Source organism: Anopheles aquasalis, chromosome 2 (assembly GCF_943734665.1).
Source record: "Anopheles aquasalis chromosome 2, idAnoAquaMG_Q_19, whole genome shotgun sequence".
Taxonomy (NCBI): Eukaryota; Metazoa; Arthropoda; class Insecta; order Diptera; family Culicidae; genus Anopheles; species Anopheles aquasalis.
Genome location: NC_064877.1, coordinates 18895674 through 18909156, shown reverse-complemented (window position 1 = coordinate 18909156; position 13483 = coordinate 18895674). Strand labels below are relative to the sequence as shown.

The 13483-nt window shown below is 47.9% G+C and overlaps 1 protein-coding gene across 1 annotated transcript in view; it reads right to left on the bottom strand.

Moving 5' to 3' along the window:
• LOC126570246 (protein fem-1 homolog CG6966) overlaps positions 1-13483 on the bottom strand; it is a 47281-nt gene that overhangs the window by 22709 nt on the left and 11089 nt on the right. The gene's annotated exons all lie outside the window — the stretch shown is intronic.

Sequence of the window (13483 nt, the reverse complement as noted above, 5' to 3'; positions counted from 1 at the left end):
CGTTCGCTGAACTAACAATGTAAGACATCTCGGCCTTCATAAAGTTCATATCGTTTTAACGTGTGTGCTCGCTTCCTCGGTTCTCATGCTAGGCAGATACCGAGGTGTCAAGTGTCTTTGTGTTGGACACATTTGGCCCCTAAGTTCTGCGCTTCTCGAGCTGAGGACGAAGATCACATTTCAGCATCGGTTTTGGGTATGATGGTCATTGAAACAAGCGTCTTGCAGAACATGTGGGTTCACTCGGCCATCAAACTACACTTTAAAGATCAATGCTCCTTTGTGCAAGATACGTATTGCATGTAAAAACATATTTTTATAATAATTGTCAAATCAACTGTTTCTAAGACTAATAATAATTACTGTGTATAATATTAATAATATTTTTAATGATATTTGTATAATCTAATCTTGTCTCGAACATTTGTCACGAGTTAATATTTTTTGCAGCCAAATTTGTTTCCCGTTTTGAACTTTATAAAAACCATGTTTTATGAAAAAAAACATGCCAAGTTACTTAAGCAATTTAATGAGCCAACCAGAGGGCTATAATGTAAGACCACCGACGCCTGTGTATTAGTGACACTGGTCTGAGCTGCTGCTAATGATCATTTTCATCAACGAACAGCAGCGCTCACAAAAGTGGGTCAAAAGAAAAGGAAAACCAGCACATATTTGGGTGCTGAAAAATGAAGCCGGCATCTGTGTGTCTCGACTAATGCATTCGACGATGCTGGTCGTCCGGGCACAAAAATAAACCTTTCCAAAACGGAAACACAGGGTAGTGAAAGGCAATAAACAGTGATTGCAATGCAGGTTGAACGTTTGTAGTAATGAATATTTGCCCGATAAATTTATATTCTGCGAACGCCACATTTTGCCACACAATACACCATCCTAATCCAGCATCACAGCTACAGCATGATCATGTTCTCTCTTCGCAAAACTTCTCTCAGCCCGTCTCAGCCTATCGCCTAATGCATCCGTTTCTCATCTGAATGATTATGATTCATTGCTCATGAAAATTCATAGCAATTCATGAGGCGGCATCGAGAAGTTTCCTTCCAGCTCAGCACGCCCGCTGAGGAGTACAAAAACACAGACAGACAGTGTGCGTTTTTGTTTTCAAGCTAAACAAGTTTTCCAGATGATGACTGTCTCGCACTTGTTGCATGCAGCACGGAACCGTCGACTTCACCATTTGTCATCGTGCATCGTGCAGAGAGATGCAAATAAAATGCGAAACGAACAGTTGGAACTGTATGCAGCCGAGCAAAGATGCACTTTCGCGGCAGGGTTGATGCAAACAGACAGAGAGAAGGAGAGAGAGAGCGAGAGAAGCCAACAAGGAACTGCTGTTCCGATGCCATCCGATGTGGTAGCCCTGTTTTGCAGAGTGAAGAAGAGCTATGCTTAGACAAGAAGTGTGCTGACGTTACAAAATAAATACAAATGAAACCCTTCTCTCCTTTCACTTTCTATCAACACCGGAGGAGCTCGGCAAAAGTGTTGATAGTGTTACGCCAACCATGAGAAGAAGACAGATGCACGTGGATCGGGTCATACCTACGGAGAGAAAGAGTAAACAACGAAAGTGATTAACACAGCGGTTAATAGAACGCGATAATAACATGTCAAATACAAATAATGTGCCATTTGCATCGATTGGTTTGTTACTAAAGCTCAAATGAGACCATATCCTGATTGCTTTTTATAAAAGTTTAATACAAAGATCACAGCAATAATTAAAATTAAATGATCAGCCGAAACCGCCGAGCCGAAAATCGAGTTTGGCAACTAATCTCCGAAGAAAAATCCCCTACCATACAGAATGCTCTAACAACGCGAACGTTTGCGCGCCATTAGCTGTGGCCCCTACCTCCCTCTCTCTCTCTCTCTGAAAACTCCTTTAATTGCTGCTGAATAGTTTGGCAAACTAATTATTGCACCATTTGCAAAACCATTTAACACCCCGGCCCAAGACAAGTGAGGCAGCAAATGAGGGAAGGGGCGAGAGGGAGGCATAACCGCCTATAGCGCCAAGATTACGCCATCGAATCGGCAAGCAAAGCTCGAACACCCAGCAGCACCGCATACGAGCACATTACACAGTACTCGCAGATGACACCACTGGTGAGAGGGAGCACTCCTGCTTGTCTAATGGTTGGCTGGCCACCCGGAAAGTGAACCAAAACTCCTACAGAGCATGTATGGGCGCCATGGGCGTAAGTGCCTCCTGCATCCGTCCGGCCAAACGATTGCTCTGGTCAAAGTTGGTGACGAGGTCGTGTCCAAACCCCTCTCGCGTAAATGTGGACCAAAAACCCTTTATTTCGTAGTCCCCCGTCTGCGTCTGCTCTTATCTAGCGAGACCGTGTGATCTAAGCTAAAAGAGACGCACCATGCCACTAATGCCACAGCACGAACGGCGGAACGTTTGCTGGTGGTTCGTAATTGAGATGTCTGGTCTGGCCCCCAACCCAACCCAACCCAACCATGTTTTATGTTTTCATCTTTAAACACCATTTTCTGTCTCCGGAACGTACGCGCAGCCACGTCTCACTTCGCTTCTGCGTGTCATGCGCACCCCAATCCTTGGTTCCGCTGCTTTTATCGCTTCGTGTTGCCGTTGGGTTGGCCGGAAGCTACTCTACATACGTCTTGCCTTGGCTGGCATGAACGCACACGCACACTGCAGGAGAGCTGCAACGCCATTTTCCCTCTTGAGAAACAGCATCTTGAAGTTTGCTTCCGGCATTCGGTCGGCACCGTAGAGTGTAGCCGCCGGAGGGGCCCCCTGGGGGGGCAATTTGCATCCGGTGGTGAGTGGATTTTCTTTCTCCACACCGTGGAAATCCGTCGCTACAAGGAACCGAGGAGCCGAGTTGAAATTCAACACCTGAGCTCGGAAGAGATAAATCCGATCAGGAAGCATGCAGCAGCAGCAGTTCGTTATGGAGAGGCTGGCTGGCTGGCTGGCTAGTCAGTCTCCCCAAGACACGAACACGTTTGGTGCTTCTTTCCAAATCCAAAAAAAAAAACGATTATTATCTGTATCATTTGAATTTCGGAAATTGCTGCCCATGCTGAGCGCTGAGTGCCAATATTTGACTTCCAAAAAAAAAACAGATCGTGTTTTCTCAACTCGTGGAGTTCCCTTGGCGCTGCTACAAATTGATTTACCACGCCGCCGCAAGAGAACATCCATCCAGCCGGGTCCGGAGCGAATCGCTTTCGTCACAGAAAACCGATTGGAACCAATCATCGGGCACCCTTCTCCGTTTCGCCACATAATTGATCTTCAAAAAGATCCAATGCGCTGCACCCAGCTTGGCCGCATGCTGACCTCTTTTATGCGATTCCCCGGCACCGGCTTTCGGTTCGCGCAAAGTTTATGCAACAAAACCTTCGTGTGGATTCGATGTTGCGACAGGCCTTTGGACGTCTGGTCTGTAGAAGTAGAATCAAGGGAAGGATAGATGCAATTTCCGTCCCCATTGTCGTCGTCGAAGCTATTGAGTGTTGAAAATCGTCACACCAATTAAGCATAATACGCGCACATACCACGACACACGGATCGGGTAAGCGATCAATTCGAATTAGTGGATCGAATTTGCGTCCAACGACGTTTGTTCAACGCACACGCATCAAGTGCCACTTGGGCAAATTGGGTTTGAAAAGCAAGCAGAAAAGAAAAGCGCGACTTGGTTTTTTGGAGATTTTCTTTGTTGTTTATTCGGTGCTAATGCAATGGCGTCGCTAATGCGTTTTGCGGGCCAGCGAAACAGCAACCGGCAACCCCCTTTTTCGATGATGAATTAAACTTGGCACCGTTCCACCGAGCGCGCGCGGACAGGACACTCACAGTTTCAATTTTCGATCGAGTGCCAATTCGTGGCGCGCGCGCACGCTTGCTCGCTTTGGATGCCGTTCAGGCCCCTCCCGAGAATCAGGTCACCAACGACGGGAAAGAGAGAGGAGCCGTCTATCCGCGGGGTGTCTTGCGACACCAAAAACATCCGGGAGAATGAAAGTACAAACACAAAGAACATGGCAACATTATTGGAAGAAGAAGCTAGCTAGCAAGCGGGCGCGATGTTAGCATACTTTTCAATCAACCCAGCTGTCAAGTGCCATGTCTTCGAACCGGTGGTGGTGAAGGCGATAGTGAAGTGAACTCCAATCGAACCAGGTCGGTTGCATGGCAGTTCACCTAGTCTTCGCCAAACACCGTCACCGAAGTCGAGGAATGGGATTTTTTTCCTTTCCTTTTTTTCTCTCTTCTCCAACATACGAAAAAAAAACCTCAAAACCCCCGGGCAGTGTGCTGGAAAATTGTGAGTTTCCAGCAACAACAAGAAAAACACGATAAAAATGAAAATAAAAAGTAAAATAGAAACATAACTTTCCATTGCGCGAAACCTACATTTTGTTGCAGAATCGAGAAAATCGATGGCAAAAGGGGTGTCGCTGCCGCCGTTTTGGTGGCTTCCGGTTGCGATGCAAACCACATGCAAATGTTGGGGGGGGGGGGGAAACCGGGGCGAAAACCCATTTCCACGACTATCGTTCTAAGATTGATTTTTTTTTCTTCTTTGGCGCAGTTTGCTTCCTCGTTAGCACGTCCGGTTGCATCAGCATCGTGTTACATCAGCCCCCAAACCCCTTTTTGGGGGGATAGGATGTGGTGTTGGCAACCCTTTGCAGCGAAAAGATGCTCTCTGAAGTGTTTACGAGGAGGAGTAGGATGAGAAGAAGGTTGAATGATCGCCCCGAAAACCGACAAACAGCTGTTATCGTGCGCTTTCGCTTCGAACCAATCCACTCGATCATCGAGCATCTCCGCCTTTCTGTTGCTCATCCTGTTCCTCCTTCTCCTTGGTGTTGCTTCAATGTCAAAAGTTGCAAAATGATGTTCAGCTGCTGCCGCTGCTGGTGCAGTAAATGCAGTGTTGCAGTCAGTCAGTTCACTGCTTCCTCGTGTGCAAAACACCATCACCACAAGCTATAAACCCGAGTCATGGTGAGATGGTGATGCGATCGGTGTTAAATTTAGTGAACGTAAACAAACACAACGTCGGTACACGTGGGTTCTATATCGGTGTTTTGGATCGAGCTGCAATTGAGACGCCAAGTGGCACGCTGGGTTTGAAATTGCAATGTAGTAATGCGCGCCCGGTATCCTCTTAAGCCACGCGCGGCAATCAATTAGTGACACTCTTGGGGCAAAGAGATAGCGTCGCGTTCTATACTTTTTATATAGAAGGCGAAGGTAGCTTTAGTGATACCTAAATTAAATTTAACGACTTTTGTTCTTAGTGTATATTGAACATGTGGAATTGTATACCTTTGCATTATTTAATTACTTATTTTGAAATTCTGATTCAGCAAGATTTCACTCCAGACAATCTGCCTTTTTTAACAAAACATAAAACCTGGTAGGATTTTTTTACTCGAGGGGCAGATAGTTAAAATGCTCTCGAAGCAACACTAATGGACCACCATCGGTCGCTTGCTCGCTAATTGTGGCACTTACGCTCCTTGCGCGACCCCCTTCCTTCCCCCCGTGGCTGGTCATCTCAGACGGTTCTTGCTCGAAGCCAAAGTCACCTTAAAGACCGGTGGTACCGTTACTGTTACCAACACAAGAACGAAAAGAAACCCCCCTCTCGCACCGTTTCCGAGGCTCCTCGGTAGACCGCGGCCAGACGCGAAGGTCACTTAAAGGAAGCTCCCGCTTTGGTCTCTGTCTCCACCCGGTGCCAATCATAGAGCCTTGCTCTGTTCCGATACTACCGATACAGACGCTTGTTGAATGTAGTTTGTGCCAGTGCTAGCTATCTTGCCTCGAGTCTCGAAGGAACTACGCACCGTAAGAAGCTAGCCACCTCAGCTAATGATGGTGTGTAGAGATACAAAGCTATAGAGGAAGGAAGAGATAGAGACTGAGAGAAGGCGAGAGCAACACGTAGTTCCAATAAACCATCGGAGATCGTAGCCGCTCAAGGCAAGCAAAGCCCGGACGACGGACGACGGTGGTCCGGTGGTCCGTTACATTCTAGAATGCTTCGCGAACTGTTTCCTGCATCGGAATAGTTCCGTTATTGAGGTCAAATTGAGCGGTGGCAAGCAACCGTAAACATGCCGTAGAAGCCGTGCCAGGTGATGATGGAGATCTGGAACCACAAGCACCCCCAGTCCTTCACATTAATTCGATGAACGACGTGTCTTTCTTAAGTACCAGCCACACTTTTTCTAGAGAAACTAATTCTTTTCAACAACAAAAAGACACGGAACATATAAAACCAGAAGTGATAAGAGCACTATTTTCGGTTTATCTAAGCCGCACTATGCCGTACACGATAATTCAATTACAGACGAGTTGTCCGTCAAATACGCTTCACATTGCGTATGACGCGCGTCAAACCGCGATGACGATTGTGAGATAAAAAGCTGCTCTTCAAACACACACCGTATAGCTCTCGCTCCTCCCGTGCACACGTAAGCATAATCATCTCCGGTTGATAGACGAAATGAAATCGAAATGACTTCAGCTACCACCAGAGGGTTCACACACGTGGTGCCCATCAGAGATCGCGTGCATATCCGGCCACATATCAAAAGATTGGTTCGAAAATTGATAAGACCCCGGGGGTACAGCATATCAAACATAGAGAAACAAAATGGAAAGTCGACGGATGGCACCACGGCGGATTTCACTGTCCATTACCGACGGCGACCTCGTGTGGCCCGCTCGCTGGCGGCTGAACCGCATTAAAGTAGCATCATTAGCGGCCGTCTAGCGCGGAAGAAGCGGAAGCGTGCACTACGCGGAAACGCACCACCACCAGCAGCCAAATAATGGCGAATGGCGATAAAAGGTTTTTGAAGATGCGCGTCAGCTCAACCCACCAGCTCTCCCCTTCCAAATCCAGCCCGCAGACAGTTTGCGAACGAAAGACAGAGCGAAAGTGTTGTTCGCTTCGTTGCGGGTCGTCGTGCGCATCGCTAGTGAGGTGAGAGTTTCAACACGTGACACGACGGCTTCTACCACGACAACCAGTACAGCATCTCGGCGCTTTAGACGCAAGACCTTGGCCTGCATTTCCCATAAAACCTCCCAACGCGACCAAGACATGTAATTAAGGTGGCCAGTTTTTTTAACATTTCTCCACTGGCCGCGCGAGTGTATCCGTGTGCGTCTTACCCTCCTCTTAGCTACAACAAATGGGCGATGACTGAACCCTGCACAGCATCGGATGCAAATTAACTGACCTTTCCGCACCCCAAAAAGCTTGAGCAGTCCTGCACGTACCGATCGATCGATCGAGTAGCACTGTTAAGAGCTTTTGGAGATGAGGCGAAGATGGAAGGAACAGGCCAGCCCGTCAAGCAACTTGCCTCCACGCGAAGGTCACGTCATGGGCTGAGAGGAGGAACCGCAGCTTTTGACCATCAGCGTGGTGGCTTCAACCCCAAAATGTTACGAAACCACACACACATACACACCCAGAAAGAGGCGAGGGGCAACTTCCACTTTTGCGACACTTTAATTTATGTAGCCGAAAACCGAACCGAAACCCGGGACGCGCGCGATCGATCGATTGAGTTCAATGTCAATGGGGGGCACGCCCGTCCGCTCGGCGCTGGCGCTTATCTTGAGTGTAAACTTGACCGTTTTTTTTTTTTTCGCCGTTTGGGGGACCCAGTCAGGTCAGACCAGGGAACACCCTCTTATCGTCTCGAACGGGTTCCGAAATCGACCCTCAATCGCATGAGTCAGCGACCGCGTTGGGCATCACTCTCCCTTTTTTTTCAATAATAACCACAACCCCTTCGAGGGTGGCTTCGAAGGGTGTAAACGGTGGTACCGGTAGCGAGGTTTAGGCTTGCAGCCACGGGGGTACTTATTTATAGTCAGTAAATAACGCGAGTGTTGCTACACTGCTACCTTGCACACATCAGTAAACCCTTAAACACAGAAGGTTCAGAGGTTTGAAGAAAGAGAGAGTGAGGGAGTGAAGCGCGAAGGTTTGAATCATTTAGAGATGTTTTTTTTTCTTCTAACCGAACCGAGCCGGCGTCGTAACTGCTGCAACGTCGTCAGCCATGTCAAACGTTTCCTGTTTACTTTGCTTTAATTTAGATAAGTTTACATCATTTTGTAACTTTGAATCCGTCTCGCCTGGCCCTTTTGTGGCTCTGTATTGACTTTGAAATCTTGAGCAATAGTTTTTCTTCATTAACACATGACGTTCAAGATCATTCTGCAAGTGAAACCATCAATAGAAGGATATTATGAGGTAAACCATCCAGCAAGAGAGAGAGAGAGTCTGTTAGGTATCGCACGTATGCACTTCCATTTCCAAGCCAGAAGCTCTTACCATTGCCATGTTATGGTTACGAACAACAACTTTGAATAAGCGGATCGATATTCAATTTCAGTGATTGACGTCCTGAGAGCGCTCGATAGAAATTAATTGATCGAAATTTTACTCTTCATCATCGAGTTTCTACAACCTTTGGAGCAAATTTAGTTACATAAACTATCGTAATAATTCGATAGACCCAAATAAGAATCCCAAATTTTTTTGTTACATGAATGCCAGCTACTGTGCAATTTCTGTAGAAAGACTACCGTCGCTTCGGCTAGAACCATAACCTCGATCCCGTCGGTTACCTTCCTCTATCTACAAAAAATCTATTTTAAATTCTCCAAGAAAATACTATTTACAAACCGCGATTCGGTTAAACAAACAGCCCGGTGGCGGATATATTCACCGAAAAGCCATGTCCCCTGTGTCCAGTAAAAGTTCCGTATAATCCAAACAAAATCCTAGCAAAATCCCACCATAAACCGCGGGCACTAGTGCTGCTGGCCAGCAAACGAGAGCGGAAAAGATTGCAGCGAAAAAAAAAACCAGAACCATTTCGTGATGCGGTGCACCGGCATATTGGAGAGCATCTGTGTACACCGGGACGGCCACAATGCGGACAAAAGACTGGGGCCCGGGGTGGTGGGAAAAAATAAAAACAAAACCCACACACACATACAACCAGAGTGACCCCACTTTTGCTCTAATTTCATCCCCCGGGTAGAACGTAGGATGCAGCTAGAAAGGGGACAGGAGGCAGAGGCCAGGGTGCAAAAGGGAGGAGACCGTCAGATTCAGGTCACTTCCGGGCGCGTTGAGTTACTCAGCTCATAATCATCTGTTTTCACCTCACTGCGGCGGTGGTGCTGCTGCTGCTCCAAAGGCAACGACGACCTAGTACCAGCACATGCAGCATAGCATAGCACCGATTGTTGCAGTGAAAAAGTGGAGTGGGAGGGGATGATAAACATGCACTTTTCCCAGGCGCATTCACTGGCACGGCATGGCGAATGTCGCACCAACACCAGAGCACGAGCGGACATCGGTCAATCGTCAGTCGGTGTTGGCGGATATTTTGCTCTCTCCCTCGTCTATTCTTAGTTCCGTTCCGTTTGTGGCTGAGTTTGAAGCCAAAAGGTGCATAGAGCAGTCTGCTTGTTATGCTTTGCATCCGCAAACGACGCAAAAGCATTCGAGTGCCCAAGATTGTAATCAGCCTAGTGTCTATGCTAGGTAATTAATGGCGCATAGGACATTCTCTGTATCGGTCGTTGGACTCGAACAGTTCAATAAGTACTCAAATGGCTGCACCCCTTTACTTATACTGCTTGTGACGTGTCCCCTCTCAGGGAATTTCGGGGAGGGATTTTACCACGCGACCCCCCCCCCCCTCTAATCCTTTCTAATGCTCCGAGCCAACTGGCCAACCAGTTCCATTTGCAGCGAGCACCAACTCACCTTTAGCTTTAAACACAAAACGAATCCATGCAACGGCCACCAACAGACGAACCTATCCAACTCGCCTGTACGTACGCCGCCGGTTCGAGCACTTTGTCGCTCTTTGTTAAAGGTGCGCACACACAGCATCGATCTACCATCACTAGCAACAACTCCACCATCGCCAGACTGTCTGACGACAGTGTATGCGCCATGCAAAAAAGGGCACTGACTCACTTCGAGGCACATGGAATGCTGCCGAGCCGAGAAAAGAAGAAAACAATCGGAGTTTCACCGCCATCCATGTTCTGCACCCTTTGGCGAACATGTTTGGTAAGACGACGACAAGTTTGTGGTTCTTCGAGTGCGCCGCCATCGCCGCAGACCGCAGCTGAGTCATACAAAAAGTGCAACGCTGGCAGAAAGACAAAGCGTGTCCGTGGGAGGAATTTTATTCCAACTATTTTATGCTGCGCGTCTGCTAGTGCTCCCTCTCGGGATGCGATGGGAAAGTAGCACCCGAAAAACAGATCGTTAAACAGCACCGATGACGTAAAGAGAGACAAAACAAACACAGAGATTATGTTGCATTCGCCAGCATCGCCATCATCTTTGGGTAAATTGTTCGTCTCGCCGGCCACGTAATTGGTCAGTTTGATATCTAATTTATCACCCAGATGATTAGATAAACGCAAATTGCATGGGGGCAGGCCGGTGTAGCAGGTTGTGGGAGAGTTTACAGTTGTAGGTCCCCCCAGAAAGCCACAAAATCCTCCTACCGTGACATTGCAACCCTGGTAGGTGGCAATAGCAGCGCTCCAAGAGAGCGCCATGAGCCTCGTTATGCCATTAATGCAAAACCAGCAGAAGCAGCTGCTGCATTGCTGCAAGGCAAGCGCACCAGCTACCCTCCCCGAAGACCTCTTCGAACTCTTCATCATTTTTCCATCACGTAACTGCCGAGGAGCTGAGCTATCTAAACAAACTAAACGCCTTGAGTGATGCGAAATCCCAGCACTAAAATCGATCTTAGATGAGCTACTGGAAAAGTACTGGATCGATGCTTTTCCTCCTTTTCCTCCATCAACCATGATCACGATTTGGGGTAGGATGGCGCAAGTGAGTGGCTCTTCCACCGACACCTTTCAGCTTTCAGCAGCCTAGTGAAGCCAGTTTAATTGGTTTGGGAGCCAGAGTAAGCGAACCGCCACAACCACGAATCGCCATTCATCCGCTTTACAAAGTCTTACTTCACCTTCTTAACAACGAGTGCCAACAATAAATGGTTTTGCTACCACCCCAGCCACAGTTAGGCTGGTCGTGGTACTCGTTATAGTCCAGAGCAGAGTGCTACTAGTTCAGCGGCCAGCCAACCAGCCAGCGAGTTGTGGTCTAGTCGAATGCAAAGTTACGCAACTCACACTCGCCAGCCAGCCGTAGAAAGCCGGCAAATCTTCGTACTTTCTGCTGTCACTTAGTGTCGGCCATCATCCGCTAGAGCCGGGACTCCCAGCAACCCCTTCTAGGATGCCGTAAGAACACTCTCTCGAGTGCTAAAGGTGGATGTAATGCAGTAACTGTTACAGCACGGCTTGTGTAAAATATTTGCCTCAACTAACTGACTCATCAGAGTGCATTCGCGAATGCTGTAGGATCATAATGGCACGTATATTGGTATTGTTCAATTTAAATAATGATTTTCGCAGAATATTCGCTCGTAAATGATCGATAATCCATACTCTTGGGCGTCCATTGTGAACGCAACGCACACTACTCATGGCTCATCCAAATTACAATCTCCCTTCCGACAACCGGTTTTGCGATGATCATCGCGTCGAGACCCATACCAAGCGCAAGAAAGTACCTTTCAGATGAATCGAACCAGCAGAATCCGACCGTGGTGCGAACGCGGAAATTGCGTGCCGAAGCGATTCGTCACGAGTGACGATCACGAGCAGCAATTCGCAGAGGGGGGCCAGGAGAACTGCAGGAATGATCGGGCTTGTACCATGGGCACCAACAAACAAGCAACACACATTGTGTTGCGCGAAGATGCTGAAGATGCTGAAGTTGTAGAAACAATTGGCCACGACACGATCAGTCGGACGGGTAGGCGCATGGCACGTGGGGAACATGATCTTGATCAACACGATCCGAGACTCGTCGGTACGAGCTCACCAAGCGTCTGTTTGGACTACGTCTTGAGAGTGCTTTCCTTGTGCGAACCAGACAAACAAGAGTAAAAGAAGAGTGCTGTAGGTTCAAGGAAGATCGTTGAACCGCACATCCGGAGAGTTGCGGTCCATGTGCATGAGTCAGAATTGAAGCCGGTGGCGTGGGGAAAGAAAAGGGTTTTTTAGCGAAGAAGATGAGCTCTGACGATGGACTTACTCAGACAGGGCATGTGCCATGTGCCACCAAATTCTGATCCAACCTGTCTGTGATCTACATCAGCCAACAGTCTCATCACAACCCGCACACAGGCACACTCTAGACAAACAAGCAATCAGCAATCTTGTGATTCGAGCATGCATTGCACAGCATATCATATGCCGTGGAATCGACCAGACAGACAGACACACGCTCACTGGTCGCACACCAGCACCACCGAACCGAAGCCTCCTCCCTCCCGAAACCCACGGTTTGCGAATGAAAATACAAAAATACGTTCTAAATTAAGATCACATTCGGGATGGGAGCGAAACACTCCGACCCGTTCAGCGACAACGCTTCAGGAAATGGAGAAACCGCATGGCCGTCGTGCTCGAAGATTGTGTATCGCTCTCCTCGTTCTTGGTTTTCCCCCCAACGTGTCGTATAGTGACACAGGAGCAGAGTGAATCAAAAAAAAGAAATCCCACAAATAATGTTGGCGATGCGATCGAACGTTCTACTCGGACTCGCGGGGTGCTGCGTACGCTGAAGAACACCCCGGGGGACTGGTGAGGGGCACATTTGTGTGTTGGAACTGGGCCAAATGCATATTTCTGTGTTACGCGCTCATTTTGCCGCAGGTTTCGATGTTCTACCAAAGCCGCGCCCCGGTGTGCCAGAGGTGGTAAACCGTGTGAAGCGTTACGTGGCTGCGGCTAACATACCGCCCGACATGTTGGCGGTGTCCATTATGCAATTGGATTGTGATTTGCGATGAAGCGTTTTGGGGTGTTTCTAGTTTTTTGGCATTTGACGCGCATTCACTAGCCAACGGCATTCAAATCAGGTCATTCTTCATCATGTGCTTCTAGAGTCTTGTTTAGTAGTTTTCATTTGACAAAGAGTTTCCTTCCGAAATGAAATGCTTCCTGCGGAGATCCTTCAAACCGATTGCAAAGAATGATTAGAATAATCCACAACCTATTTGTCGACTAAATTTAACAAAACACAAACGTAACATTCCGTGTAAGCGACATCATGCAACCGAAGAAGTCAGCAACCTTTTTTGCATGCGTAATATGAACCTTCGTTGACCGCAAGCACTCACTCAGGTGCCGGGTGTCGTGGCCCCACTTATGGACAGCATATGGGAGCGTCGTTGGAGAGCTCTGGCTGATTTAATTTTAAACTTCTTCCCGTTACGTATTCATCCGTACAGCCTGCTCCAATTGTTACTCGGCGACCGGCGACCGGCGGTCTCAGGGAGTTCAAGTATTTGAACCAACTCGACCAGAGCC